Genomic DNA, 14,975 nt, shown 5'->3' on the forward strand with positions numbered 1-14,975 from the left:
TCTGGTTGGTTTCTGTTTATTGTAGAAAATCTGTTCGAGTATGGTCTTGCATATTTATAAACTGTTACCAAAAACATCCATCCAAATATATAAAAAATCCGCAGGGATCCCTGTTTTATTATCCTGTTTTAGTTTGTGCCTATTAAAAAACCAAGCTGGGAATTTGTTCAAATTTCCGTTTTCACACGGAAAACCCATCCAAAAAAAAAGAATGGTTTAAGGAATTGTGGAACTGAATCAAAATAAAAGAAAATTAGAAATATAAAAGCAAAATCAGGCCTGTTCGAATTTCCACGGATGTTTGGGAATTCAAATCGTGATTAAATCGTGCGATGTATGGGTTAATTTTCAGGGTTTCGCACGGTTTTCATTTTACGTACATTAAATTTCGTTGGCAACACTTAAGCAGCTGTAGCGGAAATGTCAAGTGGTTTGCCTTATTGCATACGTCATGCGTATATTTATGGAAAGTTTAAAATTACAAAATTATTGTACTACATTATTAATGTTTGTTCTTATTTGCATGATAATGAAATGCGAAGCGAAAATCTCATTTTATCACACCATCATTTATTACTGTTAAGGGAAACATACTAAAGAACAATAGTCTGGTACCCACTAAACTGTTGTCTAACCAATGGCCAACATCAGAGTCTGTTCGCAGGTTAGGGGCGGCTAGGGGCGAGCGTTGAATATTGGAGCAAGCGGCTCACCATAACGAGGGATACATGTGCAATCCCACAAAACCCATGCAGTTGGACCGCTGGCCCAGTAACCCGCCCCGGAAAACTATGAGAAACAAAGGAATAGTAAAAGCGGACAAAAAACATGGTAGTTAGTAGCATCAGATTTCAACACATAAATATTCACAAAGCCGCATGGCTGTCACCCGATCAAAACACGAGGAACCAAATTGATCACGTTGTGATAGATGGAAGGCATTCATCCAGCGTGTTAGATGTACGATCGATCCGTGGAGCGAATATAGATTCGGATCATTACCTTGTTGCAGCAAAGGTTCGCACCCGTTTGAACATGGCGAGGAAAGTACGATCTGACACTGCACGGAAGCTCGACATTGAAAAGCTGCAAATACACCAGACGGCAGCGACATATTCCACTCGACTGACCCAACTGCTTGATGAAAGCACTCCATGTTCCGATGATATAATGGCGCAGTGGCAAACTATTGCCCACTCCATGGAAAATGCCGTTAAATCCGTACTTGAGTACCGGAAGCCTCTCCCAGAAAACTCATGGTACGACCAAGAGTGTCGAGATGCTACTGAGGACAAGACAAGCATATAGAGCAACGCTGCAATAGGTAGCAACGTGCCAGATGAAGGAGAGGTATCAGGAGAAAAGGAGAGAGGAGAAACGTCTATTTCGCTGAAAGGAAATGGAAAGACGTGAGTGTGAGCGAATTGACATGTACAGGAGTCAGAATGAAGTCCGGAAATTCTACCAAAGAATTAAACATCAAATCGATGGCTTTAGTGAAGGCACATCCTCCTGCAGAGACAAAGAAGGAAATCTGGTAACTGACACAAATAGCATGCTGAGGATATGGAAAGAACATTTTACCCAACTGCTAGTGTCCGACGTTGGCGGTAAAGAGAATGCCGCTAAACCAATCAATGATGAATGTTTACCTCCTAGTCAGAATGAGGTCCAAGTAGCAGTGACAAAACAGAAGAACAACAAGGCCATCTACAGAGAGATAAGTCTCCTCCCCATCGCATACAAGATACTCTCGAGCGTACTGTATGAAAGATTAAAACCTTAAGTCAATGACATAATTGGGCCCTATCAAAACGGCTTTAGACCTGGTAAATCCACCTCAGACCAGATATTCACACTGCGCTAAATCCTGGAAAAGACCCGAGAAGGACAAATCAATACCTACCATCTTTGTTGACTACAAGGCCGCTTTCAATACCGCTTTACGTTCAAATTGAGTTTGGTATCCCTGCAAAATTTATAAGACTCTGCAGGATGACACTTGCTGATACGAGTTCCTTATTAAGAATAGAAAATAATCTCTCGGAAGTATTTAATACCAAACGAGGTTTCTGACAAGGAGATAGCCTAGTGTGTGATCTCTTTAATATCCTGCTGGAGAAGATTATACGAGATGCAGATGTCAATAGATATGGCACACTAATCAGAAGAGAACACATGCTACTCGCCAATTCCGACGACATCGACATCATAGGTCGGTCACCGGAAGAAGTAATTGCTGCCTTTCAAAGAATCGAGAGTCAGTGAAAATGGGTCTGGCAGTAAATGGAAATAAGACGAAATGGATGGTTTCAACTCCCAAAACGACTTGTACAACCGAGCAGAAAGAAAATGGAGAATGTTGGGAACCACAACTTTGAGATAATCAGTAACTTTATCTACCTCGGCACCGCCATAACCGAAACGAATGACACCAGTTTTGAGATAAAGCGAAGAATAATACTGGCAAACAGATGCTACTTTGGACTAAATAAGCAGTTTAGAAAGAAGGCCACCTCTCAACAGACGAAGATTACACTATACAAGACACTGATACTACCCGTGTTGTTACCGTGTTGGCATAAATATCTTCTCAGACAGCTAGGCAGTCGTTAAATCCCTGGAGAACGTATTTCTGAACACAAAAACCGCTCTCGACTGTCGCAGATCTCTCAACGAGATGGCTGAACAGTTCAAAATTCACCTGTTCTGGGTGCCGGGCCACAGAGATATCCCAGGGAATTCTAAAGCAGGTGAGCTTGCGAGGCTAGGAACTACCTTATACACTTCAGGGACACTGAAATCTGTGTGTACTCCTCTACATGCGACATGTAAGCTTACTTTTCAGGACCAGGCCCGAAGGACAACCAATGATAGATGGTCACAAAGAGGGGGGTGTGAGCATTCCAAAACTATGTGGCCTCATCTAGACTCGAAGAGGTCAATCGCTTTACTGTTATTGGCTAGAATAGACGTCTCAGTCATTGTGTCCGTCATGACAGGTCACTGTCTAATCGGAATACATGCTGACGGACTGAAGGTTGCCAGTACCGACTTTTGCAGAAGCTATAGGGACATCGAGGAAGAAGACACTATAGAACACCATCTGAGTGTGTGTTCCGCACTAGCAGTAAGAAGGAGTTCCACTTTAGGTTCTCATTTCTTTTAGAAATTGTTTGATTTAGCGGTTCCTGTGGTATCAACATGGACGAAAATGTCTAAGTGAGTCTGATGGCAGACTGCCACTTAAACCTTACCTAACCCTACATTTTTTCGAAAGGTATTTATCAAAGTAACCCCCTTCAGAATTTGTTTTCCAATTTTTTTCTGTTTTTTCCAATCGTTGACACACTTCTGAAACGCGCTTTTGGTTATACAAAACTTAATACAGTTTCTTTGATACATCTTTTGAATAGTCGACGAGCACACCAAAACACGACTTTTTTATCGGTCAAAAACAAACTGACAATCCAAAATGACTTACATTAACAACATCTATAACAGATATGTGTACAAACATAACATTTGTTCAAAGTACAATTGAACAAGTCTGATTGGAATCAAGCTACATAAATTGCCCTTCGCTTCAATAAATTAACTCAGATTTAGAAAACGGAAAAAATTAATTTCATTTCGTTTTATGGCTTAATTCTAACATTAAAAATTTAATTTCATTAAATTAACTAAAAATTTTACTTTTCGATATTTGGGATACTGAATTCATTAAAATAAGCTTCTCTTAAATGTTAAAGCTGGTGGATCACTCGAAGTCCATTGATTTCATGCCTAACACCAAATTAATTATGTGAATGTCACGTCTAAAAAATTTAGCTTAACATAATTGTCCGTCCACAGGGTGGCTGATTTAATAATATCGGACACTTTCAAAATTTTCAGCCATTTCAAACAAAGAAAACGGAAAAACTAGTAGGTTTTTGTTGTTATTTTAAACGCACGCACGCTCACTGATATGGATGAATGTGCAGGGAACAATCAATTGTCCCAAACAAACTCGAATGAAAACAAAATGTTCAAAAAGTTCATTCAATTCAAGAGAGCTTGTTTGATCATCCCTCGTTACTGAATGAAACGAGCGAGTTCGAACATTCATGTTTGATTACTAATGAAGTGATTCGAACTGAATGTTCGGTTTGTGCAAATACGAAACCAATCACTCTCCGTTCATCCACCCAAACAAAAGTATCAACATAATAAATCGAGTCGCTGAACAAGGGTGCTTGAAAATTTTGCTACTCGCTGCAGTTCTCTATTATGGACTTGGCTGAGCTAGACACAGCCATGCCCATATTTTCTGGCAACTATTATTATGACGTTAAGAAATGGTTTATGCATTGCGACGACAATGCAGATGATAGTAGTTTAACGAAAATGACTGGACTGCCTCGCAGACTGGAAGGAGCAACAAAAACGTATGTTGATAATGTAAAAAAAAAAATACTAAATTTTGACGTATTGGAGTTAATTCATGTGAAATGCAATTTCGAAAAAACTTCTTCACAAAGAGGTGTCGCTCTGCGGTACGCCGTTCGGACTCTGCTATAAAAAGGAGGTCCCCTATCATTGAGCTTAAAATTAAATCGGACAACTTTCATTGATTTGTGAGAAGTTTGCCCCAGTTCCTTAATGGAATGTTCATGGGCAAATTTGCATTTTTTACCATTTCGAAGTACGAAATATTTCAAGAACTATTGATTTTACGGGATGATGAAGCCGTCATGCCAATAATCTTTGATAGAGACGTAATCTCGAAATTTTGAATAAATTTATATCAGAAATTGAATTGTCAATGCAAAGAATGAAATGCTGAAATAAAGGGTGATTTTTTTGAGGTTAGGATTTTCATGCATTAGTATTTGACAGATCACGTGGGATTTCAGACATGGTGTCAAAGAGAAAGATGCTCAGTATGCTTTGACATTTCATCATGAATAGACTTACTAACGAGCAACGCTTGCAAATCATTGAATTTTATTACCAAAATCAGTGTTCGGTTCGAAATGTGTTCAAATTTTGACAAATTTTGTTCAGCGATGAGGCTCATTTCTGGTTGAATGGCTACGTAAATAAGCAAAATTGCCGCATTTGGAGTGAAGAGCAACCAGAAGCCGTTCAAGAACTGCCCATGCATCCCGAAAAATGCACTGTTTGGTGTGGTTTGTACGCTGGTGGAATCATTGGACCGTATTTTTTCAAAGATGCTGTTGGACGCAACGTTACGGTGAATGAACACATTTCGAACCGAACACTGATTTTGGTAATAAAATTCAATGATTTGCAAGCGTTGCTCGTTAGTAAGTCTATTCATGATGAAATGTCAAAGCATACTGAGCATCTTTCTCTTTGACACCATGTCTGAAATCCCACGTGATCTGTCAAATACTAATGCATGAAAATCCTAACCTCAAAAAAATCACCCTTTACAATTTGAATGAAATACCGGAGAAGGAAACAATCAGTACGCTTATTAAGTTTAATTTACTAAAGGGTCAGCCTGAATTGGGGAATTTTTCTGCCGGCTTGAGTAATATTGACTTGTTATGAATTTTTCCTTGTGCCGTGGATGATGTTGGTGGTGAGGGGGGGCCGTGTTATGTTGTTATGGGTGGAATGGGTGCCGAGTTGTCACAACGAGGAGGCGTTTATGAGTGGGATTCTATCGAGATGAAGGTTGTGGATGAAAAAGATGAGTGCCGGATGCTAATAATTTGTTGTGTTAAAAGTGATCGAGTGGTCAACATTGATCCGAGTTTGGATAAGGAGCGTGCCTTGGGCATAAGGTGAATTTTCGACTGTGTTTGTGATGCTGAAGGGCATATGGTTTACGAACCGGTGGATTTTTTGTATGAGGATAAGACTTTAGAATTATAAAGCTGTGTCTGGTGGGCCACGACGTCTTATCTTATCGTGAGAAGGGTGAGGTGAGAATGAAACTTGATGAACTTCTGCAACGGGGTATTTTACGCCCAAGTAATTCCGTGTGCTGTATTTCAAAAATTTATCAAGTATTGTATTGACGTGGGGCCGATTGTCGTGTGTTTGGACGATATTATAACAGCGACGGCTACGTTTGAGGAATATTTAAAGATCTCGAAAGGAGTTTTGTGGGCTTTGCGGAAGGCTGGCTTGCGGTTAAACTGAGAGAAGTGTAAATTTGTTATCAGGAATTGAACTATTTAGGGTATATGGTGAATGAAATGGGTATTCGTCCTTACGGGGATTACATAGGGAATATTCAACAGTATCCAGTACCGACTAGCGGTGATGAGTTGGAAAGGTGTCTGGGGCTGTTTTCATACTTTCGCCAATTTGTTTCCGATTTTTCGAGAACAGCTAGACCGTTGACCGATTTGAAGAACAAGGATATTAACTAGACAGCTGAGTGCGCAAAGGCATTTGTGACGTTGAAGGATAAATTAAAGAATGGACCCGTGTTGGCAATATACAATCCTGACAGAGAGACGGATGCGAGCTCGTGAGGTTTTGGTTCGCTACTTTTACAGAAACAGGCTAGAATCTGCCTTTGATTTGACCCAACTGCATATTATTCGAAATGCACAACACCGGCGGAATCGAGATACCACAGCTTCAAGTTGGAGACGTTGACTGTTATATACGCCTTAAGGAAATTTAGGATATACCTGAAAAAAATTTCATTCACGATAGTGACAGACTGTAACTCACTTGTATTGGCGCTGGCTAAAGGGCAGGTAAACCCAAAGATCGGTAGGTGGGCTTTGGAGTTGAAAAATTATGATTATACGATCAGGCACCGTAGGGGCGAGATGATGTTACATGTCAATGAACTTAGCCGCGTTCCCGTTGTTGCTGCGAAAGAGGAGTATGATGTCGATTTTAATGTACATATACCACAGTTTTGGAGAACGGATTGGTCTTTCGTCATGTATGTGCCTGAGGAATTGAAGAAGAATGTTTTGCGTTTGACTCATCAGAGGTATGGTCATGTGGGGATCGATAAGTGTATGAATTTTATCAAAAGGTATTATAGGTTTTTGGGCATGAGGGACAAGTTGAATAAGTTTATAAAGAATTGCTTGAAATGCATATTTTATTCGGCGACCTGTACAACAGTGGGAAGACCCCGCGACCATCGAGACTTTACATATAGATCACTTCTATCCACATCCGTAATCTATGGGCGATGTTGTCTAAATTAGGTGAGCCCATTGAACTCTCCGACAGGATCGAGAAATTAAAGGCGGTTGACGGTGCAATGCACCGTATTGTTCATGGCATATGGACCGTCTCCGAGTAGGCTGCTGAATAGAGTCGACCGGAGAGGGGATCTAGTTGAAGAATTGACGGAGTACCTGAGGGAGATATATGGTAGGGATGGCTGCAATTTGAGGACGATTAGAGGGGAAGCGTCGGAGGCCATTAGAGATCTCAGTCGTACAACCTTGAGTATTTTAGGAGGCACCATAGGTTCGCCTGGACTTTCAAGTCGAGGGATTTAGTGGTTTCGAAGAATGTTGAATGTTGGTTTTAAAGAATGTTGACAAGTATTGTGGGCCATACGTAGTTCGGAGGGAACTAGCCAACGACCGATATGAGATATCGGACGTCGACAATTGTCATATTACACAGATGCCTTACGTCGACATAGCAGATTCAAGTCGATTAAAAATACAACTGGAACGTGATAAAGGGCCAAAGGAATTGGCAGGTCCTGACGGCAACACTGCCAGCCTTGGGGCTTGTAATGAAGATGGTACGAGTGCATATGAAAATTATAAATTTTTATATAATGAACTTCTATGATTTATGTTACAATAGAGGTCTATTGTATAGTCAGATTGGCCGAGTTATAGTGGGTACTACTTTGTATAATAGTTTGTAACGATATGGTAATGTAATATAGATCTATATATAGTATAGCAATTCTAAGATGACTGAGCAATGCTGTTTCCGCTTATAACTAAATTGATTGTTTTTGAATTGCACAAGAACCACCACGCATTTCAAATAACGTAGTCATCGGAAGAGGGATCAATGTAAAAATGGAATCAATGTGAAAATGGAAGGAAATGATATTACTTTCATGGCCAAAATTAGGGAAAACTGGAACGAAATGAGAGTAATTTTTTTTGGAAAATTTTGCAAATTTTTTGAAAAAAAAATAGTTGTTATATTGGAAGGATGTCATTTTTAAACGGCTGAGATATTGACATGATTTTCTGTTATTTTCTGAATACATATACTGGCACAGTTTATATCAAATTTGAAATATTTTGCTCAAAAATAAACACTGAAACGACCCAAGTCACAATTTTGATATTTTAAAATTAAACAATTTATACCTCGCTAACGGTATACGATGGCATTCTATATTTTGTTAAGCTCTTTCTCTAGAGACCCCAGAAAGTTCGAGAAGTCAAAAGTGGTCAACTTTGACACACTGTAACTCAGTAAGTAAGTAAGACCTACAGCAGCAATTTTCTGAAAGCCTATGTTCTCCTCTACAAATGTCTTGAACTTTATAAAGCTAAGGTCAACAGATAAAATGTTTTAAACTTATTTCCAATTGTTTTGGCCCCTTGGCCCACTGTGCGAAGTTAGCAACGGTTGCGTTGGGTAGGTCATATTGTCAAAATAAATGAAGAACCTCCAGCAAGAAGTCTTTCGAAGACGATCACTGTAGAACACGCAAACCGGGACGACCAAAAGTGCTATGGAAATATCAAATGGTGAAAGACATCTCGAAACTTGGTGTCAGAGATTTCAAGAGGAGCGCAGAAGATCGAGGCGCTTGAAAAGCTATTCTAGGTCAGGTTGGGTTAGTATGAAAACAGGGTGCAGGTATTATTCCGCCCCAAAATAGACAAACACCTAAGCCAGTAATCGGCTTGTTAAGCGCTCTAAATAATAACATCCTATGGTGGTGGGTATAAAAACTAACCTCAACAAGTAAAATCGTGCTAAGTTCGGCCGGGCCGAATCTTACATACCCTCCACCATAGATCGCATTTGTCGAGTTCATCTCCCGGCATCTCTTCTTAGGCAAAAAAGGATATAAGAAAAGATTTGCTCTGCTATTAGAGCGATATCAAGATATGGTCCGGTATAAAATTTCAGCCAATTCGAATAAGAATTGCGCCCTTTGGGGGCTCAAGAAGTAAAATAGAGAGATCGATTTATATGGGAGCTGTATCGGGCTATAGACCGATTCAGATCATAGTAAACACGTATGTTGATGGTCATGAGAAATCCGTCGTACAAAATTTCAGGCAAATCGGATAATAATTGCGACCTCTAGAGGCCCAAGAAGTCAAGATCCCAGATCGGTTTATATGGCAGCTATATCAGGCTATGAACCGATTTGAACTTTATTTGACACAGTTGTTGAAAGTAAGAATAAAATACTTCATGAAAATTTTCAACCAAATCGGATAGGAATTGCGCCCTCTAGAAGCTCAAGAAGTCAAGTCCCCAGATCTGTTTATATGACAGCTATATCAGGTTATGAACCGATTTGAACCACACTTGGCACAGTTATTGGATATCATAACAAAACACTTCGTGCAAAAAATCGGATAAGAATTGCGCACTCTAGAGGCTCAAGAAGTCAAGACCCAAGATCGGTTTATATGACAGCTATATCAGGTTATGGACCGATATGGCCCATTTACAACATCAACCGACCTACACTAATAAGAAGTATTTGTGCAAAATTTCAAGCGGCTAGCTTTGCTACTTCGGAAGTTAGCGTGCTTTCGACAGACAGACGGACGGACATGGCTAGATCGACATAAAACGTCACGACGATCAAGAATATATATACTTTATGGGGTCTCAGACAAATATTTCGAGTAGTTACAAACAGAATGACGAAATTAGTATACCCCCCATCCTATACGTTATATGTGTGGCCAAATGGCCAAAATAAGGTACAAATGATATCCATCAAGTGTGCCAAGTATGGTTCAAATCGGTTCATAACCTAATATAGCTGTCATATAAACCGATCTTGGGTCTTGACTTCTTGAGCCTCTAGCGGGCGCAATTCTTATCCGATTGGAATGAATTTTGGCACGACGTGTTTTGTTATGATATCCAACAACTGTGCCAAGTATGGTTCAAATCGGTTCATAACCTGATATAGCTGTCATATAAACCGATCTGAGATCTTGACTTCTTGAGCCTCTAGTTCTTACTTAAATCACCATTTAATCTATAAACTGTGAAAAAATTATGATTATAACTTTATTCGTTCCGATTTTATAGTTCCTTAAAGTCACATGTCATTTTTAAAAATAAAATTAATATAATTTTTTTCGATTTTACCCCAAATATATAATTCATTTTCGGAATTTTTCCGCAAAATTTATTTATTGCAATACTACTACTACTGATACTAAACTTCCCTTAACATTCCATTAAAGAACAATACCTTTCCAAATATGTTTGCAAGTTAAAAAAGATATAACGTTCTCCCCTAATTTTATTTACGAATTGCTAACGTTAGGTGAAAAAATTCTTCCGCAGGTGTTTAAAAATCTCGTAGGCTGACCTGGTATTTTTTGATTTGCGAAAACATTTGTTGACTGATTTTTAACTTATAAACAGATTTGGATTGCTTACAAATCAAAAAATTCTAACAAATGAACCAATCTTATATATAAAAATCACTTTGTGCTTGTTTGTAGGTTTGTTTGTTTGTATGTTTGTTTGTTCCTTATAGACTCAGAAACGGCTGAACCGATTTTCTTGAAATTTTCACAGATGGTGCATAATGACCCCGTGGTGAAAATAGGGTACTACATTTTTTGATATTTGAAGGGGGGCGGACCCTCCCCCTTACCCTAATTTTCAGAAACTCCAGATCTAGGAGATGGGTGGTGTGATTTAAGCGAAATTTTGTGTGCTTTCATATAGTACCCTAGAAATAAAAATTTGGTATCCTAATTTCGGACCTAGGGGGGCTGCCCCATCCTAAAACCTACCAAATATATATTTAGTTCAATCACGACAATATGGGACTCAAATGAAAGGTATTTAGGATAAAAAAACGTATATGATATCCAATTGCCGGACCAAGTGCTAGGGGGTACACCCCAAGCCCCAAAACACCCCTAAATCGGACATATTTACCGACCATGGCAATATGGGTCTCAAATGAAAGGTATTTGCGAGTAGAATACGAATCTAATATCCAAATGTGGGACCACGTTTCTGGGGGTCTATACCTTTCCCAAAACAACCCCCAAACAGGACTTATTTACTGACCATGGGAATATGGGGCTTAAATAAAAGGTATTTAAATGCACAATGCGAATCTGATATCCAAATATGGGACCAAGTGTTTGGGGGGCCGTCTCTCACCAAAAACATCCCCCAAATGGGAAAAATTTACGACCATAGCAATATGGAGCTGAAATCAAAGCTCTTTGGGAGTAAAGCACGAATTTGATATTAATATTAATATTCGTGAAACACGAATCCGATATATATTTTCAAGGCCAACTCACTGAGTGGCCGCCCATCCCTCACAACACCCCCAAGCCGGTCAGGTTTGCCGATTATGGAAATATGGGGCTCAAATTAAAGGTTTGTGGGAGTAGGCCACGTATCTGATATCAACATTGGGGGACAACTGTCTAGCGGACGTACCACCACCATAACAACCCCCAAATAGGACATATTTGCTCACCAAGACAATTTGGGTCTTAAAGAGAGTGGAACTAAATATTTATAGTTTTTAGGGCCAATACCCCAAACAGGACATATTTGCTGACTTTTGCAATAAGCAGTTTAAATGAGATTAGAAAACGAATTTGATATCCAATTTTGAGGGCAATGGCAATATGGAGTTCAAATAAATGATGTATAGATATATGAGAATAGAGCACGTTGCTGATATATTTTCAGGGCTTTGAATTTGGGGGACCTCCCCACTCCCCTAAACAACCATAAATCGGGCATATATACCGACCATGACAATGTGGGGCTTAAATGAAAGGTATTGGGGGTAGAGTAAGAATTGATATCCATTTTCGGGAACAATATTCTGAGGTCTACCCCTTTCCCAAAATACCCCATAAACAGCAACTTTTTAGGGACCACCGCAATATGGGGCTCAAATAAAGGTATTTGGGAGTAGAATACGAATTTGATATCCAAATGTAGGCCCATATATTTAGGGCATCATCCCTTCCCCAAACACCCCCAAAGGGAAAACATTTTTCAGCCATGCCAATATGTGGCTCAAATGAAAGGTATTTGAGATTAGAAAACGAATTTGATAACCTATTTTGGGGTCATTGGTTGGGGGGACACCTCATCCTGTAAAATCTTCTTAAGCCAATGGCAATATGGGGTTTAAATGATTGGTATTTGAGAGAAGAGTACGATGCTGATATTTTTTCAGGGCCAAGTATCTGGGGGACCACCTCTCCCCCGAAAACACCACTAAATCAGACATCATGAGAATATCGGGCTGAAATGAAGTATTTGAAGAATGGAGTACACCTTACATCCAAACTTAAATTCGTAGACCAATAAAGATCATATTGGATTCAGATAAAGGCATTTATATTGTTAAACTGTTAGTCAAGCGATATACTATTTTCGTAGCATGGTATTTCATAAAAAGATATTTACTTTTGTTCCACATAAAGTAAAAGAAGGCGCAGCGGAGCGGCCCCGGGTCAGCTAGTATGTTATAGAAAACAAGTAAAAGCATGCTAAGTTCGGCCGGGCCGAATCTTTTATACCCTCCACCATGGGTCGCATTTGTCGAGTTCTTTTCTCGGCATCTCTTCTTAGGCAAAAAAGGATATAAGAAAAGATTTGTTCTGCTATTAGAGCGATATCAAGATATGGTCCGACTTGGACCACAATTATATTATATGTTGGAGACCTGTGTAAAATGTCAGCCAAATCGAATAAGAATTGCGCCCTTTGGGGGCTCAAGAAGTAAAATAAAGAGATCGATATATATGGGAGCTGTATCGGGCTATAGACAGATTCAGACCATACTAAACACGTATGTTGATCGTCATGAAATGATCCGTCGTACAAAATTTCAGCAAATCGGATAATAATTGCGACCTCTAGAGGCTCAAGAAGTCAAGATCCCAGATCGGTTTATATGGCAACTATATAAGGTTATGAACCAGTTTTTGGATGGCGTAACAAAATACTTCGTGCAAAAATTCATTCAAATCGGATAAGAATTGCGCTCTCTAGAGGCTCAAGAAGTCAAGACCCAAGATCGGTTTATATGACAGCTATATCAAGTTATGGACCAATTTGAACCATAATTGGCACAGTTGTTGAATATCATAACAAAACACGTCGTGCAAAATTTCATTCCAATCGGATAAGAATAGCGCACTCTAGAGGCTCAAGAAGTCAAGACCCAAGATCGGTTTATATCGCAGCTATATCAAAATATGGACATTTACAATACCAACCGACCTACACTAATAAGAAGTATTTGTGCAAAATTTCAAGCGGCTAGCTTTACTCCTTCGGAAGTTAGCGTGCTTTCGACAGACAGACGGACGGACGGACATGGCTAGATCGACATAAAAAGTTGCGACGATCAAGAATATATATACTTTATGGGGTCTCAGACGAATATTTCGAGTAGTTTCAAACAGAATGACGAAATTAGTATACCCCCATTCTTTGGTGGAGGGTATAATAAGGTACAAGCCTCACTAAAATGAGCCGTTTTAGTAAACTAGCTGTCTCTCCCACGTTTATCGCTAGGATGTGGAAACCTTTTGCAGTATTTAGTAGACGGGTGGGACTGCTTGAAAGTATTAAGGGAATCGGTGCTTGACGATTTGAGAAATTTGAAGGAAAACTAATTTTTGTCAAAAAAATATCATTTTTGGGACGGAATTAACACATATATTGATTGGTCAAATCGGGATTTTTGCAGCATTATTCGCTTATACATTTGACCTCTTTAAAACATGAAACAGAAAATAACACCTCCTGGAAGAAAAAGAAATTAATAAAATGTTAAAATTTTTTCAAAAAAAAAACAATTTTGATTTTTTTCAGAAATTTAAAATTCTGAAGCGAAAAACAATTTGCAAAATTTTTTTTTAAAACTCGAAATTTTCGCAGCATTTATCCCATCTACGTTCGAATCTTTAAAATACAAACAAGTAAAAGCGTGCTAAGTTCGGCCGGGCCGAATCTTATATACCCTCCACCATGGATCGCATTTGTCGAGCTCTTGCAACGGTATCTCTTTTTAGGCAAACAAAAGATAAAAGAAAATAATTGCTATATTATTGGAACATTGGTTCACTTCGGACCATATTTAAACTGAATATTGAATCATTGTGTAAAATTTCAGCCAAATCTAATAAGAATTGCGCACTTTAAGGGCTGAAGAAGTAAAATAGGTAGATCAGTTTATTGGGGAGCTGTATTAGGCTATAAACCGATTCATGCCATATTCGACATGTATGTTAAAGGTCATAAGAGAAGCCGATGTAAAAAATTTCAGCCAAATCGGATGATATTTGCGCCCATAAGAGGGTCAAGAAGTCAAGATCCCATATCGTTAATTATGGCAGCTATATCAGGATATGGAATAATTTGAACTATTCTTAACACAATTGTTGAAAGTTATAACATGCAAAATTTCAGCTAAATCGGATAATAATTGCATCCTCTAGTGGCTCAAGAAGTCAAGACCTCAGATCGGTTTAGATGGCAGCTATATCAGGTTATGGACCGATTTGAACTATTCTTAACAAAGTTGTTGGAAATCATGACAAAACATGTCGTGCAAAGTTTCAGCCAAATCGGATAGGAATTGCGCACTCTAGACGCTCAAGAAGTCAAGACCCCAGATAGGTTTATATGACAGCTATATCATGTTATGGACCGATTTCAACCATACTCAGCAAAGTTGTTGAAAGTCATAATAAAACACCTCATGCAAAATTTAAATCGGCCCAAATCGGCTC

This window comes from Stomoxys calcitrans, chromosome 2 (assembly GCF_963082655.1).
Source record: "Stomoxys calcitrans chromosome 2, idStoCalc2.1, whole genome shotgun sequence".
NCBI classification, from domain to species: Eukaryota; Metazoa; Arthropoda; class Insecta; order Diptera; family Muscidae; genus Stomoxys; species Stomoxys calcitrans.